This window comes from Hyla sarda, unplaced genomic scaffold (assembly GCF_029499605.1).
Source record: "Hyla sarda isolate aHylSar1 unplaced genomic scaffold, aHylSar1.hap1 scaffold_307, whole genome shotgun sequence".
Classification (NCBI taxonomy): domain Eukaryota; kingdom Metazoa; phylum Chordata; class Amphibia; order Anura; family Hylidae; genus Hyla; species Hyla sarda.
In genome coordinates this window covers 269,757-283,833 of record NW_026609792.1, presented here as the reverse complement: position 1 = coordinate 283,833, position 14,077 = coordinate 269,757, and the positions used below count along the sequence as shown (strand labels likewise).

At 45.7% G+C, this 14,077-nt stretch overlaps 5 non-coding genes and 1 pseudogene across 5 annotated transcripts; all 6 read left to right on the top strand.

Annotated features, from left to right (window-relative positions):
- Window positions 1-427: 427 nt before the first annotated feature.
- On the top strand, window positions 428-637 carry LOC130328377 (U2 spliceosomal RNA; annotated as a pseudogene).
- Window positions 638-2,721: 2,084 nt separating this feature from the next.
- On the top strand, window positions 2,722-2,912 carry LOC130328374 (U2 spliceosomal RNA). The gene has a single exon (XR_008872381.1). It is a non-coding gene; the product is annotated as a U2 spliceosomal RNA (small nuclear RNA).
- Window positions 2,913-4,990: 2,078 nt separating this feature from the next.
- On the top strand, window positions 4,991-5,181 carry LOC130328449 (U2 spliceosomal RNA). The gene has a single exon (XR_008872433.1). It is a non-coding gene; the product is annotated as a U2 spliceosomal RNA (small nuclear RNA).
- Window positions 5,182-7,275: 2,094 nt separating this feature from the next.
- LOC130328448 (U2 spliceosomal RNA) lies at window positions 7,276-7,466 on the top strand. Its single transcript, XR_008872432.1, has one exon. It is a non-coding gene; the product is annotated as a U2 spliceosomal RNA (small nuclear RNA).
- Window positions 7,467-10,021: 2,555 nt separating this feature from the next.
- LOC130328447 (U2 spliceosomal RNA) lies at window positions 10,022-10,212 on the top strand. Its single transcript, XR_008872431.1, has one exon. It is a non-coding gene; the product is annotated as a U2 spliceosomal RNA (small nuclear RNA).
- Window positions 10,213-12,320: 2,108 nt separating this feature from the next.
- LOC130328444 (U2 spliceosomal RNA) lies at window positions 12,321-12,511 on the top strand. The gene has a single exon (XR_008872429.1). It is a non-coding gene; the product is annotated as a U2 spliceosomal RNA (small nuclear RNA).
- The last annotated feature ends 1,566 nt before the right edge of the window (window positions 12,512-14,077 follow it).

Genomic DNA, 14,077 nt, shown 5'->3' with positions numbered 1-14,077 from the left:
TCTGCACACATTCACTTATTTATTTCTTTTTTGTCTCACTGTGTCACTTTTTGCGTGTTGTGTGTTCACAGGATTTGTCAGGATGCGGTAGCCCTTCTGGGTGTCCCTCCTGGCGGTCTAGGGGAGGTGTGTGTGGCCATTAGGTTCCGCACCTCCCTGCAAACACCCCGGGTACTCCTGCTTGGCAGGGTACCTACCGTAATCGGCTCTGCGGGCAGATACCTTGGCTAACGCCAAGGGGGATGCCGGGAGCATTTGTGGTCCCCTAGTAGCTTCGGCGAAAAGGGACATCGAACCTGGAACCTCGCAGGTACCTTTTGGTCCGGAGGCGAAGGGTAAGGTTTGTTGGGGGGCCTCTCTCCTATCGGAGAAGGGCTAGCGATAGACCGCATCCTTTGTGCACGTTTTTTTAGTGTAACACGTTTGCACTTTTTCTTGCACTTTGGGTGAATCGAAAGCACGTTCCTCGGCTTTAGATAAAAAATCTGTTCTTATCAGTTTAATATCTGATACGTCCCCTATCTGGGGACCATATATTAAATGGATTTTTGAGAACGGGGGCCGATTTCGAAGCTTGCTTCCGTCGCCCTATGCATTGACCCGATATGGCAGTATCTTCGGGTACAGTGCACCACCCCCTTACAGGGTTAAAAAGAAAGATTCCTACTTTCATTGCTACCTGCTTGCTGGCTAGCCAGCTAGCCAGCCCTGTGGGCCTTGCTGCTGCTGCAGCCAAAAAACAAAAGGTGGTGCTGCTGCTGCTTCTGCTGCTTCTGCTTCTGCTTGTGTCTGGCCGCTGTTGGAGCGTCCAGGCACAGGACTTCTGCTGCTGCTGACTAAATGGCCTCCTTAATTGGATCATTTGAGTAGCCAGCACACCTGTGCAGGTAGGGCATGACATGATAGGCAGCTGCCTTGATAGCGGGTGGGTGCTGAATGTTCCTAATTGACAAAATAAGATTAATGCTTATGAAGAAATATAAAATCTCATCCCTTCCCCAATATCGCGCCACACCCCTACCCCTTAATTCCCTGGTTGAACTTGATGGACATATGTCTTTTTTCGACCGTACTAACTATGTAACTATGTAACATAACATGGGGGGGGGGGGGTCTCCTGGCTGTTCACACAGGTGTGTCATTGCTGTACATTGACCATGCATTGCTTCTGTGGTATTGCAAAGGCAAAGACAAATGCTTCCAGCCATCCATTGCACTAATGGATTGGTCATCAGCTGGCTATCTATGTCCCGCATCAATATAGACCAAAGTACAGAGGGTTAGGCTATGCTATTGTGCACCTACCTGATGCATCAGAAGGTGCGAGGCCCTTGCTAAATTCTGTGCACAGACTTTGAGATCTATACTTTAGACTGTATCTAAACCTGCTCCAACATGGACTGACATTCTGGCCTACTTTCAGCCGATGCGACTTGTCTGTCGCTGAACAGTCGCTTTTTATGTATTCAGCACCTATGTATAATGTTGTAAAAATGCTCTAGAAGCTAAAGTCGCAGAAATGTCACACATATTTGGCCTGCAACTTTCTGTGCGACAAATTCAGACAGGAAAAATCAGTATAAATCCTTAGAAAATTATCCCCCAGTGTCTCCATCTGCTGGCGGTATTGAATAAGCATTGCTGCACTGATGGGGTATGCATTAGACGAAAAAAAAGAAGAAAAAGAAGAATAATACGCCCAGAAAAGAGGCGAAAAGGAGAAAAACGTAAAAAAACGTGAAAAAAAAGTAAGAGGAAGAGAAGGGAAAAAAAGGTGGAAATGGGTTTAAAAGTGATTTCGGCGGAGAAATATATATATATATATATATATATATATATATATATATACGCGCACACACACACATATATATAAACGTATTCTCCGTTGAGATATTGCAGCCGCTGCTGTGTCCAGGCCCAGGAGCCTTAGCACTGTGCTGTGATGTCACTCAATACCACTGACATCACTAGGTGTAAACAACATCTCTCCTTTGCTGTGTATGTGACTATGGAGCTGTTTGGTGATGTCGTCTATTACGGCCTTCATAGAAGCAACAGGAGATTGTTGCATCCATCTAGAACCCTCAGAACTACAGTGCTATGATGTCACTCACTTCCACAGGCCTTGCAGAGTGTAAACAACAACAACCCAGCTTTGTTGTGTATGTAACCATAGGGATTTGTGATGTCACCTAGAACCTTCACAGCAGCGACAGCTTTATGAGGAGCATCAGCACTGCTCTGCCTGAGCAGAACCATCACCGCCATAGGTTGTCAAATAACCCGGATTTAACCCACACAGGTAAGTCCAATGGGGTGCAGGCATGTCCTCTATGCTTACAGCTTCCCGTGGGTGTTGGTTTGATACCGTTTGGGGACAGCCAAGGAGGCATCTGCAGGCAACAAAGGTAGGTGTGTGCTTGTGTGTGTGTTTCCTATGCAGATCCTAAGCCCAGTGTCACATGCAAGTAGGAGGAGTAAGAAGGGTTCCTGGCAAATCCGGGTTATGGATTGCATTTAAAAAGGCCCCGTGGGAGTGCAATGGGCCCCTGTCTTGCTGCTTAGCAATAATGGTATGGGTTTAGGTTCTGCTGTGTGTACTGGTGGTTGACTGCCCCCCAGCCCAGAGTGTGCATGGAAAATTGTCTGGCAGCCTCCCTGACAGCAAGCAGTGATAGTGCCCATGAAGGGCACCTTGTTGGGCCCGCCCCTTTCACGGTTATCGCTTCTCGGCCTTTTGGCTAAGATCAAGTGTAGTATCTGTTCTTATCAGTTTAATATCTGATACGTCCCCTATCTGGGGACCATATATTAAATGGATTTTTGAGAACGGGGGCCGATTTCGAAGCTTGCTTCCGTCGCCCTATGCCTTGACCCGATATGGCAGTATCTTCGGGTACAGTGCACCACCCCCTTACAGGGTTAAAAAGAAAGATTCCTACTTTCATTGCTACCTGCTTGCTGGCTAGCCAGCTAGCCAGCCCTGTGGGCCTTGCTGCTGCTGCAGCCAAAAAACAAAAGGTGGTGCTGCTGCTGCTTCTGCTGCTTCTGCTTCTGCTTGTGTCTGGCCGCTGTTGGAGCGTCCAGGCACAGGACTTCTGCTGCTGCTGACTAAATGGCCTCCTTAATTGGATCATTTGAGTAGCCAGCACACCTGTGCAGGTAGGGCATGACATGATAGGCAGCTGCCTTGATAGCGGGTGGGTGCTGAATGTTCCTAATTGACAAAATAAGATTAATGCTTATGAAGAAATATAAAATCTCATCCCTTCCCCAATATCGCGCCACACCCCTACCCCTTAATTCCCTGGTTGAACTTGATGGACATATGTCTTTTTTCGACCGTACTAACTATGTAACTATGTAACATAACATGGGGGGGGGGGGGGGTCTCCTGGCTGTTCACACAGGTGTGTCATTGCTGTACATTGACCATGCATTGCTTCTGTGGTATTGCAAAGGCAAAGACAAATGCTTCCAGCCATCCATTGCACTAATGGATTGGTCATCAGCTGGCTGTCTATGTCCCGCATCAATATAGACCAAAGTACAGAGGGTTAGGCTATGCTATTGTGCACCTACCTGATGCATCAGAAGGTGCGAGGCCCTTGCTAAATTCTGTGCACAGACTTTGAGATCTATACTTTAGACTGTATCTAAACCTGCTCCAACATGGACTGACATTCTGGCCTACTTTCAGCCGATGCGACTTGTCTGTCGCTGAACAGTCGCTTTTTATGTATTCAGCACCTATGTATAATGTTGTAAAAATGCTCTAGAAGCTAAAGTCGCAGAAATGTCACACATATTTGGCCTGCAACTTTCTGTGCGACAAATTCAGACAGGAAAAATCAGTATAAATCCTTAGAAAATTATCCCCCAGTGTCTCCATCTGCTGGCGGTATTGAATAAGCATTGCTGCACTGATGGGGTATGCATTAGACGAAAAAAAAGAAGAAAAAGAAGAATAATACGCCCAGAAAAGAGGCGAAAAGGAGAAAAACGTAAAAAAACGTGAAAAAAAAGTAAGAGGAAGAGAAGGGAAAAAAAGGTGGAAATGGGTTTAAAAGTGATTTCGGCGGAGAAATATATATATATATATATATATATATATATACGCGCACACACACACATATATATAAACGTATTCTCCGTTGAGATATTGCAGCCGCTGCTGTGTCCAGGCCCAGGAGCCTTAGCACTGTGCTGTGATGTCACTCAATACCACTGACATCACTAGGTGTAAACAACATCTCTCCTTTGCTGTGTATGTGACTATGGAGCTGTTTGGTGATGTCGTCTATTATGGCCTTCATAGAAGCAACAGGAGATTGTTGCATCCATCTAGAACCCTCAGAACTACAGTGCTATGATGTCACTCACTTCCACAGGCCTTGCAGAGTGTAAACAACAACAACCCAGCTTTGTTGTGTATGTAACCATAGGGATTTGTGATGTCACCTAGAACCTTCACAGCAGCGACAGCTTTATGAGGAGCATCAGCACTGCTCTGCCTGAGCAGAACCATCACCGCCATAGGTTGTCAAATAACCCGGATTTAACCCACACAGGTAAGTCCAATGGGGTGCAGGCATGTCCTCTATGCTTACAGCTTCCCGTGGGTGTTGGTTTGATACCGTTTGGGGACAGCCAAGGAGGCATCTGCAGGCAACAAAGGTAGGTGTGTGCTTGTGTGTGTGTTTCCTATGCAGATCCTAAGCCCAGTGTCACATGCAAGTAGGAGGAGTAAGAAGGGTTCCTGGCAAATCCGGGTTATGGATTGCATTTAAAAAGGCCCCGTGGGAGTGCAATGGGCCCCTGTCTTGCTGCTTAGCAATAATGGTATGGGTTTAGGTTCTGCTGTGTGTACTGGTGGTTGACTGCCCCCCAGCCCAGAGTGTGCATGGAAAATTGTCTGGCAGCCTCCCTGACAGCAAGCAGTGATAGTGCCCATGAAGGGCACCTTGTTGGGCCCGCCCCTTTCACGGTTATCGCTTCTCGGCCTTTTGGCTAAGATCAAGTGTAGTATCTGTTCTTATCAGTTTAATATCTGATACGTCCCCTATCTGGGGACCATATATTAAATGGATTTTTGAGAACGGGGGCCGATTTCGAAGCTTGCTTCCGTCGCCCTATGCATTGACCCGATATGGCAGTATCTTCGGGTACAGTGCACCACCCCCTTACAGGGTTAAAAAGAAAGATTCCTACTTTCATTGCTACCTGCTTGCTGGCTAGCCAGCTAGCCAGCCCTGTGGGCCTTGCTGCTGCTGCAGCCAAAAAACAAAAGGTGGTGCTGCTGCTGCTTCTGCTGCTTCTGCTTCTGCTTGTGTCTGGCCGCTGTTGGAGCGTCCAGGCACAGGACTTCTGCTGCTGCTGACTAAATGGCCTCCTTAATTGGATCATTTGAGTAGCCAGCACACCTGTGCAGGTAGGGCATGACATGATAGGCAGCTGCCTTGATAGCGGGTGGGTGCTGAATGTTCCTAATTGACAAAATAAGATTAATGCTTATGAAGAAATATAAAATCTCATCCCTTCCCCAATATCGCGCCACACCCCTACCCCTTAATTCCCTGGTTGAACTTGATGGACATATGTCTTTTTTCGACCGTACTAACTATGTAACTATGTAACATAACATGGGGGGGGGGGGGGGTCTCCTGGCTGTTCACACAGGTGTGTCATTGCTGTACATTGACCATGCATTGCTTCTGTGGTATTGCAAAGGCAAAGACAAATGCTTCCAGCCATCCATTGCACTAATGGATTGGTCATCAGCTGGCTGTCTATGTCCCGCATCAATATAGACCAAAGTACAGAGGGTTAGGCTATGCTATTGTGCACCTACCTGATGCATCAGAAGGTGCGAGGCCCTTGCTAAATTCTGTGCACAGACTTTGAGATCTATACTTTAGACTGTATCTAAACCTGCTCCAACATGGACTGACATTCTGGCCTACTTTCAGCCGATGCGACTTGTCTGTCGCTGAACAGTCGCTTTTTATGTATTCAGCACCTATGTATAATGTTGTAAAAATGCTCTAGAAGCTAAAGTCGCAGAAATGTCACACATATTTGGCCTGCAACTTTCTGTGCGACAAATTCAGACAGGAAAAATCAGTATAAATCCTTAGAAAATTATCCCCCAGTGTCTCCATCTGCTGGCGGTATTGAATAAGCATTGCTGCACTGATGGGGTATGCATTAGACGAAAAAAAAGAAGAAAAAGAAGAATAATACGCCCAGAAAAGAGGCGAAAAGGAGAAAAACGTAAAAAAACGTGAAAAAAAAGTAAGAGGAAGAGAAGGGAAAAAAAGGTGGAAATGGGTTTAAAAGTGATTTCGGCGGAGAAATATATATATATATATATATATATATATATATATATATATATATACGCGCACACACACACACATATACATAAACGTATTCTCCGTTGAGATATTGCAGCCGCTGCTGTGTCCAGGCCCAGGAGCCTTAGCACTGTGCTGTGATGTCACTCAATACCACTGACATCACTAGGTGTAAACAACATCTCTCCTTTGCTGTGTATGTGACTATGGAGCTGTTTGGTGATGTCGTCTATTATGGCCTTCATAGAAGCAACAGGAGATTGTTGCATCCATCTAGAACCCTCAGAACTACAGTGCTATGATGTCACTCACTTCCACAGGCCTTGCAGAGTGTAAACAACAACAACCCAGCTTTGTTGTGTATGTAACCATAGGGATTTGTGATGTCACCTAGAACCTTCACAGCAGCGACAGCTTTATGAGGAGCATCAGCACTGCTCTGCCTGAGCAGAACCATCACCGCCATAGGTTGTCAAATAACCCGGATTTAACCCACACAGGTAAGTCCAATGGGGTGCAGGCATGTCCTCTATGCTTACAGCTTCCCGTGGGTGTTGGTTTGATACCGTTTGGGGACAGCCAAGGAGGCATCTGCAGGCAACAAAGGTAGGTGTGTGCTTGTGTGTGTGTTTCCTATGCAGATCCTAAGCCCAGTGTCACATGCAAGTAGGAGGAGTAAGAAGGGTTCCTGGCAAATCCGGGTTATGGATTGCATTTAAAAAGGCCCCGTGGGAGTGCAATGGGCCCCTGTCTTGCTGCTTAGCAATAATGGTATGGGTTTAGGTTCTGCTGTGTGTACTGGTGGTTGACTGCCCCCCAGCCCAGAGTGTGCATGGAAAATTGTCTGGCAGCCTCCCTGACAGCAAGCAGTGATAGTGCCCATGAAGGGCACCTTGTTGGGCCCGCCCCTTTCACGGTTATCGCTTCTCGGCCTTTTGGCTAAGATCAAGTGTAGTATCTGTTCTTATCAGTTTAATATCTGATACGTCCCCTATCTGGGGACCATATATTAAATGGATTTTTGAGAACGGGGGCCGATTTCGAAGCTTGCTTCCGTCGCCCTATGCATTGACCCGATATGGCAGTATCTTCGGGTACAGTGCACCACCCCCTTACAGGGTTAAAAAGAAAGATTCCTACTTTCATTGCTACCTGCTTGCTGGCTAGCCAGCCCTGTGGGCCTTGCTGCTGCTGCAGCCAAAAAACAAAAGGTGGTGCTGCTGCTGCTTCTGCTGCTTCTGCTTCTGCTTGTGTCTGGCCGCTGTTGGAGCGTCCAGGCACAGGACTTCTGCTGCTGCTGACTAAATAGCCTCCTTAATTGGATCATTTGAGTAGCCAGCACACCTGTGCAGGTAGGGCATGACATGATAGGCAGCTGCCTTGATAGCGGGTGGGTGCTGAATGTTCCTAATTGACAAAATAAGATTAATGCTTATGAAGAAATATAAAATCTCATCCCTTCCCCAATATCGCGCCACACCCCTACCCCTTAATTCCCTGGTTGAACTTGATGGACATATGTCTTTTTTCGACCGTACTAACTATGTAACTATGTAACATAACATGGGGGGGGGGGGGGTCTCCTGGCTGTTCACACAGGTGTGTCATTGCTGTACATTGACCATGCATTGCTTCTGTGGTATTGCAAAGGCAAAGACAAATGCTTCCAGCCATCCATTGCACTAATGGATTGGTCATCAGCTGGCTGTCTATGTCCCGCATCAATATAGACCAAAGTACAGAGGGTTAGGCTATGCTATTGTGCACCTACCTGATGCATCAGAAGGTGCGAGGCCCTTGCTAAATTCTGTGCACAGACTTTGAGATCTATACTTTAGACTGTATCTAAACCTGCTCCAACATGGACTGACATTCTGGCCTACTTTCAGCCGATGCGACTTGTCTGTCGCTGAACAGTCGCTTTTTATGTATTCAGCACCTATGTATAATGTTGTAAAAATGCTCTAGAAGCTAAAGTCGCAGAAATGTCACACATATTTGGCCTGCAACTTTCTGTGCGACAAATTCAGACAGGAAAAATCAGTATAAATCCTTAGAAAATTATCCCCCAGTGTCTCCATCTGCTGGCGGTATTGAATAAGCATTGCTGCACTGATGGGGTATGCATTAGACGAAAAAAAAGAAGAAAAAGAAGAATAATACGCCCAGAAAAGAGGCGAAAAGGAGAAAAACGTAAAAAAACGTGAAAAAAAAGTAAGAGGAAGAGAAGGGAAAAAAAGGTGGAAATGGGTTTAAAAGTGATTTCGGCGGAGAAATATATATATATATATATATATATATATATATATATATACGCGCACACACACACATATATATAAACGTATTCTCCGTTGAGATATTGCAGCCGCTGCTGTGTCCAGGCCCAGGAGCCTTAGCACTGTGCTGTGATGTCACTCAATACCACTGACATCACTAGGTGTAAACAACATCTCTCCTTTGCTGTGTATGTGACTATGGAGTAGTGTTGAGCGGCATAGGCCATATTCGAATTCGCGAATATTCGCGAATATATGGACGAATATTCGTCATATATTCGCGAATATTCGCATATTCGTTATATTCTCGTTTTATTTTCGCATATGCGAAATTTCGCATATGCGAAAATTAACATATGTGAAAATTAGCATATAGGAAATTCGCATACTCGAAAATTCGCATATGTGAAAATTAGCATACACTAATCTTCGCATATGCGAATATTCGCACGCCAGTCTCACACAGTAGTATTAGAGCCTTCTTTACACCACACAAGCTGGAAGCAGAGAGGGGTGATCACTGTGATGTGTACTGTGAAGAAAAAAAAAAAAAAAAAAAAAAAGAAAATTCGTAATTACGAATATATAGCGCTATATTCGCGAAATTCGCGAATTCGCGAATATGCGATATTCGCGAATAATATTCGAATTGCGAATATTCGCGAGCAACACTACTATGGAGCTGTTTGGTGATGTCGTCTATTATGGCCTTCATAGAAGCAACAGGAGATTGTTGCATCCATCTAGAACCCTCAGAACTACAGTGCTATGATGTCACTCACTTCCACAGGCCTTGCAGAGTGTAAACAACAACAACCCAGCTTTGTTGTGTATGTAACCATAGGGATTTGTGATGTCACCTAGAACCTTCACAGCAGCGACAGCTTTATGAGGAGCATCAGCACTGCTCTGCCTGAGCAGAACCATCACCGCCATAGGTTGTCAAATAACCCGGATTTAACCCACACAGGTAAGTCCAATGGGGTGCAGGCATGTCCTCTATGCTTACAGCTTCCCGTGGGTGTTGGTTTGATACCGTTTGGGGACAGCCAAGGAGGCATCTGCAGGCAACAAAGGTAGGTGTGTGCTTGTGTGTGTGTTTCCTATGCAGATCCTAAGCCCAGTGTCACATGCAAGTAGGAGGAGTAAGAAGGGTTCCTGGCAAATCCGGGTTATGGATTGCATTTAAAAAGGCCCTGTGGGAGTGCAATGGGCCCCTGTCTTGCTGCTTAGCAATAATGGTATGGGTTTAGGTTCTGCTGTGTGTACTGGTGGTTGACTGCCCCCCAGCCCAGAGTGTGCATGGAAAATTGTCTGGCAGCCTCCCTGACAGCAAGCAGTGATAGTGCCCATGAAGGGCACCTTGTTGGGCCCGCCCCTTTCACGGTTATCGCTTCTCGGCCTTTTGGCTAAGATCAAGTGTAGTATCTGTTCTTATCAGTTTAATATCTGATACGTCCCCTATCTGGGGACCATATATTAAATGGATTTTTGAGAACGGGGGCCGATTTCGAAGCTTGCTTCCGTCGCCCTATGCATTGACCCGATATGGCAGTATCTTCGGGTACAGTGCACCACCCCCTTACAGGGTTAAAAAGAAAGATTCCTACTTTCATTGCTACCTGCTTGCTGGCTAGCCAGCTAGCCAGCCCTGTGGGCCTTGCTGCTGCTGCAGCCAAAAAACAAAAGGTGGTGCTGCTGCTGCTTCTGCTGCTTCTGCTTCTGCTTGTGTCTGGCCCCTGTTGGAGCGTCCAGGCACAGGACTTCTGCTGCTGCTGACTAAATGGCCTCCTTAATTGGATCATTTGAGTAGCCAGCACACCTGTGCAGGTAGGGCATGACATGATAGGCAGCTGCCTTGATAGCGGGTGGGTGCTGAATGTTCCTAATTGACAAAATAAGATTAATGCTTATGAAGAAATATAAAATCTCATCCCTTCCCCAATATCGCGCCACACCCCTACCCCTTAATTCCCTGGTTGAACTTGATGGACATATGTCTTTTTTCGACCGTACTAACTATGTAACTATGTAACATAACATGGGGGGGGGGGGGGGTCTCCTGGCTGTTAACACAGGTGTGTCATTGCTGTACATTGACCATGCATTGCTTCTGTGGTATTGCAAAGGCAAAGACAAATGCTTCCAGCCATCCATTGCACTAATGGATTGGTCATCAGCTGGCTGTCTATGTCCCGCATCAATATAGACCAAAGTACAGAGGGTTAGGCTATGCTATTGTGCACCTACCTGATGCATCAGAAGGTGCGAGGCCCTTGCTAAATTCTGTGCACAGACTTTGAGATCTATACTTTAGACTGTATCTAAACCTGCTCCAACATGGACTGACATTCTGGCCTACTTTCAGCCGATGCGACTTGTCTGTCGCTGAACAGTCGCTTTTTATGTATTCAGCACCTATGTATAATGTTGTAAAAATGCTCTAGAAGCTAAAGTCGCAGAAATGTCACACATATTTGGCCTGCAACTTTCTGTGCGACAAATTCAGACAGGAAAAATCAGTATAAATCCTTAGAAAATTATCCCCCAGTGTCTCCATCTGCTGGCGGTATTGAATAAGCATTGCTGCACTGATGGGGTATGCATTAGACGAAAAAAAAGAAGAAAAAGAAGAATAATACGCCCAGAAAAGAGGCGAAAAGGAGAAAAACGTAAAAAAACGTGAAAAAAAAGTAAGAGGAAGAGAAGGGAAAAAAAGGTGGAAATGGGTTTAAAAGTGATTTCGGCGGAGAAATATATATATATATATGTATATATATATATATATATATATATATATATATATATATATATACGCGCACACACACACATATATATAAACGTATTCTCCGTTGAGATATTGCAGCCGCTGCTGTGTCCAGGCCCAGGAGCCTTAGCACTGTGCTGTGATGTCACTCAATACCACTGACATCACTAGGTGTAAACAACATCTCTCCTTTGCTGTGTATGTGACTATGGAGCTGTTTGGTGATGTCGTCTATTATGGCCTTCATAGAAGCAACAGGAGATTGTTGCATCCATCTAGAACCCTCAGAACTACAGTGCTATGATGTCACTCACTTCCACAGGCCTTGCAGAGTGTAAACAACAACAACCCAGCTTTGTTGTGTATGTAACCATAGGGATTTGTGATGTCACCTAGAACCTTCACAGCAGCGACAGCTTTATGAGGAGCATCAGCACTGCTCTGCCTGAGCAGAACCATCACCGCCATAGGTTGTCAAATAACCCGGATTTAACCCACACAGGTAAGTCCAATGGGGTGCAGGCATGTCCTCTATGCTTACAGCTTCCCGTGGGTGTTGGTTTGATACCGTTTGGGGACAGCCAAGGAGGCATCTGCAGGCAACAAAGGTAGGTGTGTGCTTGTGTGTGTGTTTCCTATGCAGATCCTAAGCCCAGTGTCACATGCAAGTAGGAGGAGTAAGAAGGGTTCCTGGCAAATCCGGGTTATGGATTGCATTTAAAAAGGCCCCGTGGGAGTGCAATGGGCCCCTGTCTTGCTGCTTAGCAATAATGGTATGGGTTTAGGTTCTGCTGTGTGTACTGGTGGTTGACTGCCCCCCAGCCCAGAGTGTGCATGGAAAATTGTCTGGCAGCCTCCCTGACAGCAAGCAGTGATAGTGCCCATGAAGGGCACCTTGTTGGGCCCGCCCCTTTCACGGTTATCGCTTCTCGGCCTTTTGGCTAAGATCAAGTGTAGTATCTGTTCTTATCAGTTTAATATCTGATACGTCCCCTATCTGGGGACCATATATTAAATGGATTTTTGAGAACGGGGGCCGATTTCGAAGCTTGCTTCCGTCGCCCTATGCATTGACCCGATATGGCAGTATCTTCGGGTACAGTGCACCACCCCCTTACAGGGTTAAAAAGAAAGATTCCTACTTTCATTGCTACCTGCTTGCTGGCTAGCCAGCTAGCCAGCCCTGTGGGCCTTGCTGCTGCTGCAGCCAAAAAACAAAAGGTGGTGCTGCTGCTGCTTCTGCTGCTTCTGCTTCTGCTTGTGTCTGGCCGCTGTTGGAGCGTCCAGGCACAGGACTTCTGCTGCTGCTGACTAAATGGCCTCCTTAATTGGATCATTTGAGTAGCCAGCACACCTGTGCAGGTAGGGCATGACATGATAGGCAGCTGCCTTGATAGCGGGTGGGTGCTGAATGTTCCTAATTGACAAAATAAGATTAATGCTTATGAAGAAATATAAAATCTCATCCCTTCCCCAATATCGCGCCACACCCCTACCCCTTAATTCCCTGGTTGAACTTGATGGACATATGTCTTTTTTCGACCGTACTAACTATGTAACTATGTAACATAACATGGGGGGGGGGGGGGGGTCTCCTGGCTGTTCACACAGGTGTGTCATTGCTGTACATTGACCATGCATTGCTTCTGTGGTATTGCAAAGGCAAAGACAAATGCTTCCAGCCATCCATTGCACTAATGGATTGGTCATCAGCTGGCTGTCTATGTCCCGCATCAATATAGACCAAAGTACAGAGGGTTAGGCTATGCTATTGTGCACCTACCTGATGCATCAGAAGGTGCGAGGCCCTTGCTAAATTCTGTGCACAGACTTTGAGATCTATACTTTAGACTGTATCTAAACCTGCTCCAACATGGACTGACATTCTGGCCTACTTTCAGCCGATGCGACTTGTCTGTCGCTGAACAGTCGCTTTTTATGTATTCAGCACCTATGTATAATGTTGTAAAAATGCTCTAGAAGCTAAAGTCGCAGAAATGTCACACATATTTGGCCTGCAACTTTCTGTGCGACAAATTCAGACAGGAAAAATCAGTATAAATCCTTAGAAAATTATCCCCCAGTGTCTCCATCTGCTGGCGGTATTGAATAAGCATTGCTGCACTGATGGGGTATGCATTAGACGAAAAAAAAGAAGAAAAAGAAGAATAATACGCCCAGAAAAGAGGCGAAAAGGAGAAAAACGTAAAAAAACGTGAAAAAAAAGTAAGAGGAAGAGAAGGGAAAAAAAGGTGGAAATGGGTTTAAAAGTGATTTCGGCGGAGAAATATATATATATATATATATATATATATATATATATATATATATATACGCGCACACACACACATATATATAAACGTATTCTCCGTTGAGATATTGCAGCCGCTGCTGTGTCCAGGCCCAGGAGCCTTAGCACTGTGCTGTGATGTCACTCAATACCACTGACATCACTAGGTGTAAACAACATCTCTCCTTTGCTGTGTATGTGACTATGGAGCTGTTTGGTGATGTCGTCTATTATGGCCTTCATAGAAGCAACAGGAGATTGTTGCATCCATCTAGAACCCTCAGAACTACAGTGCTATGATGTCACTCACTTCCACAGGCCTTGCAGAGTGTAAACAACAACAACCCAGCTTTGTTGTGTATGTAACCATAGGGATTTGTGATGTCAC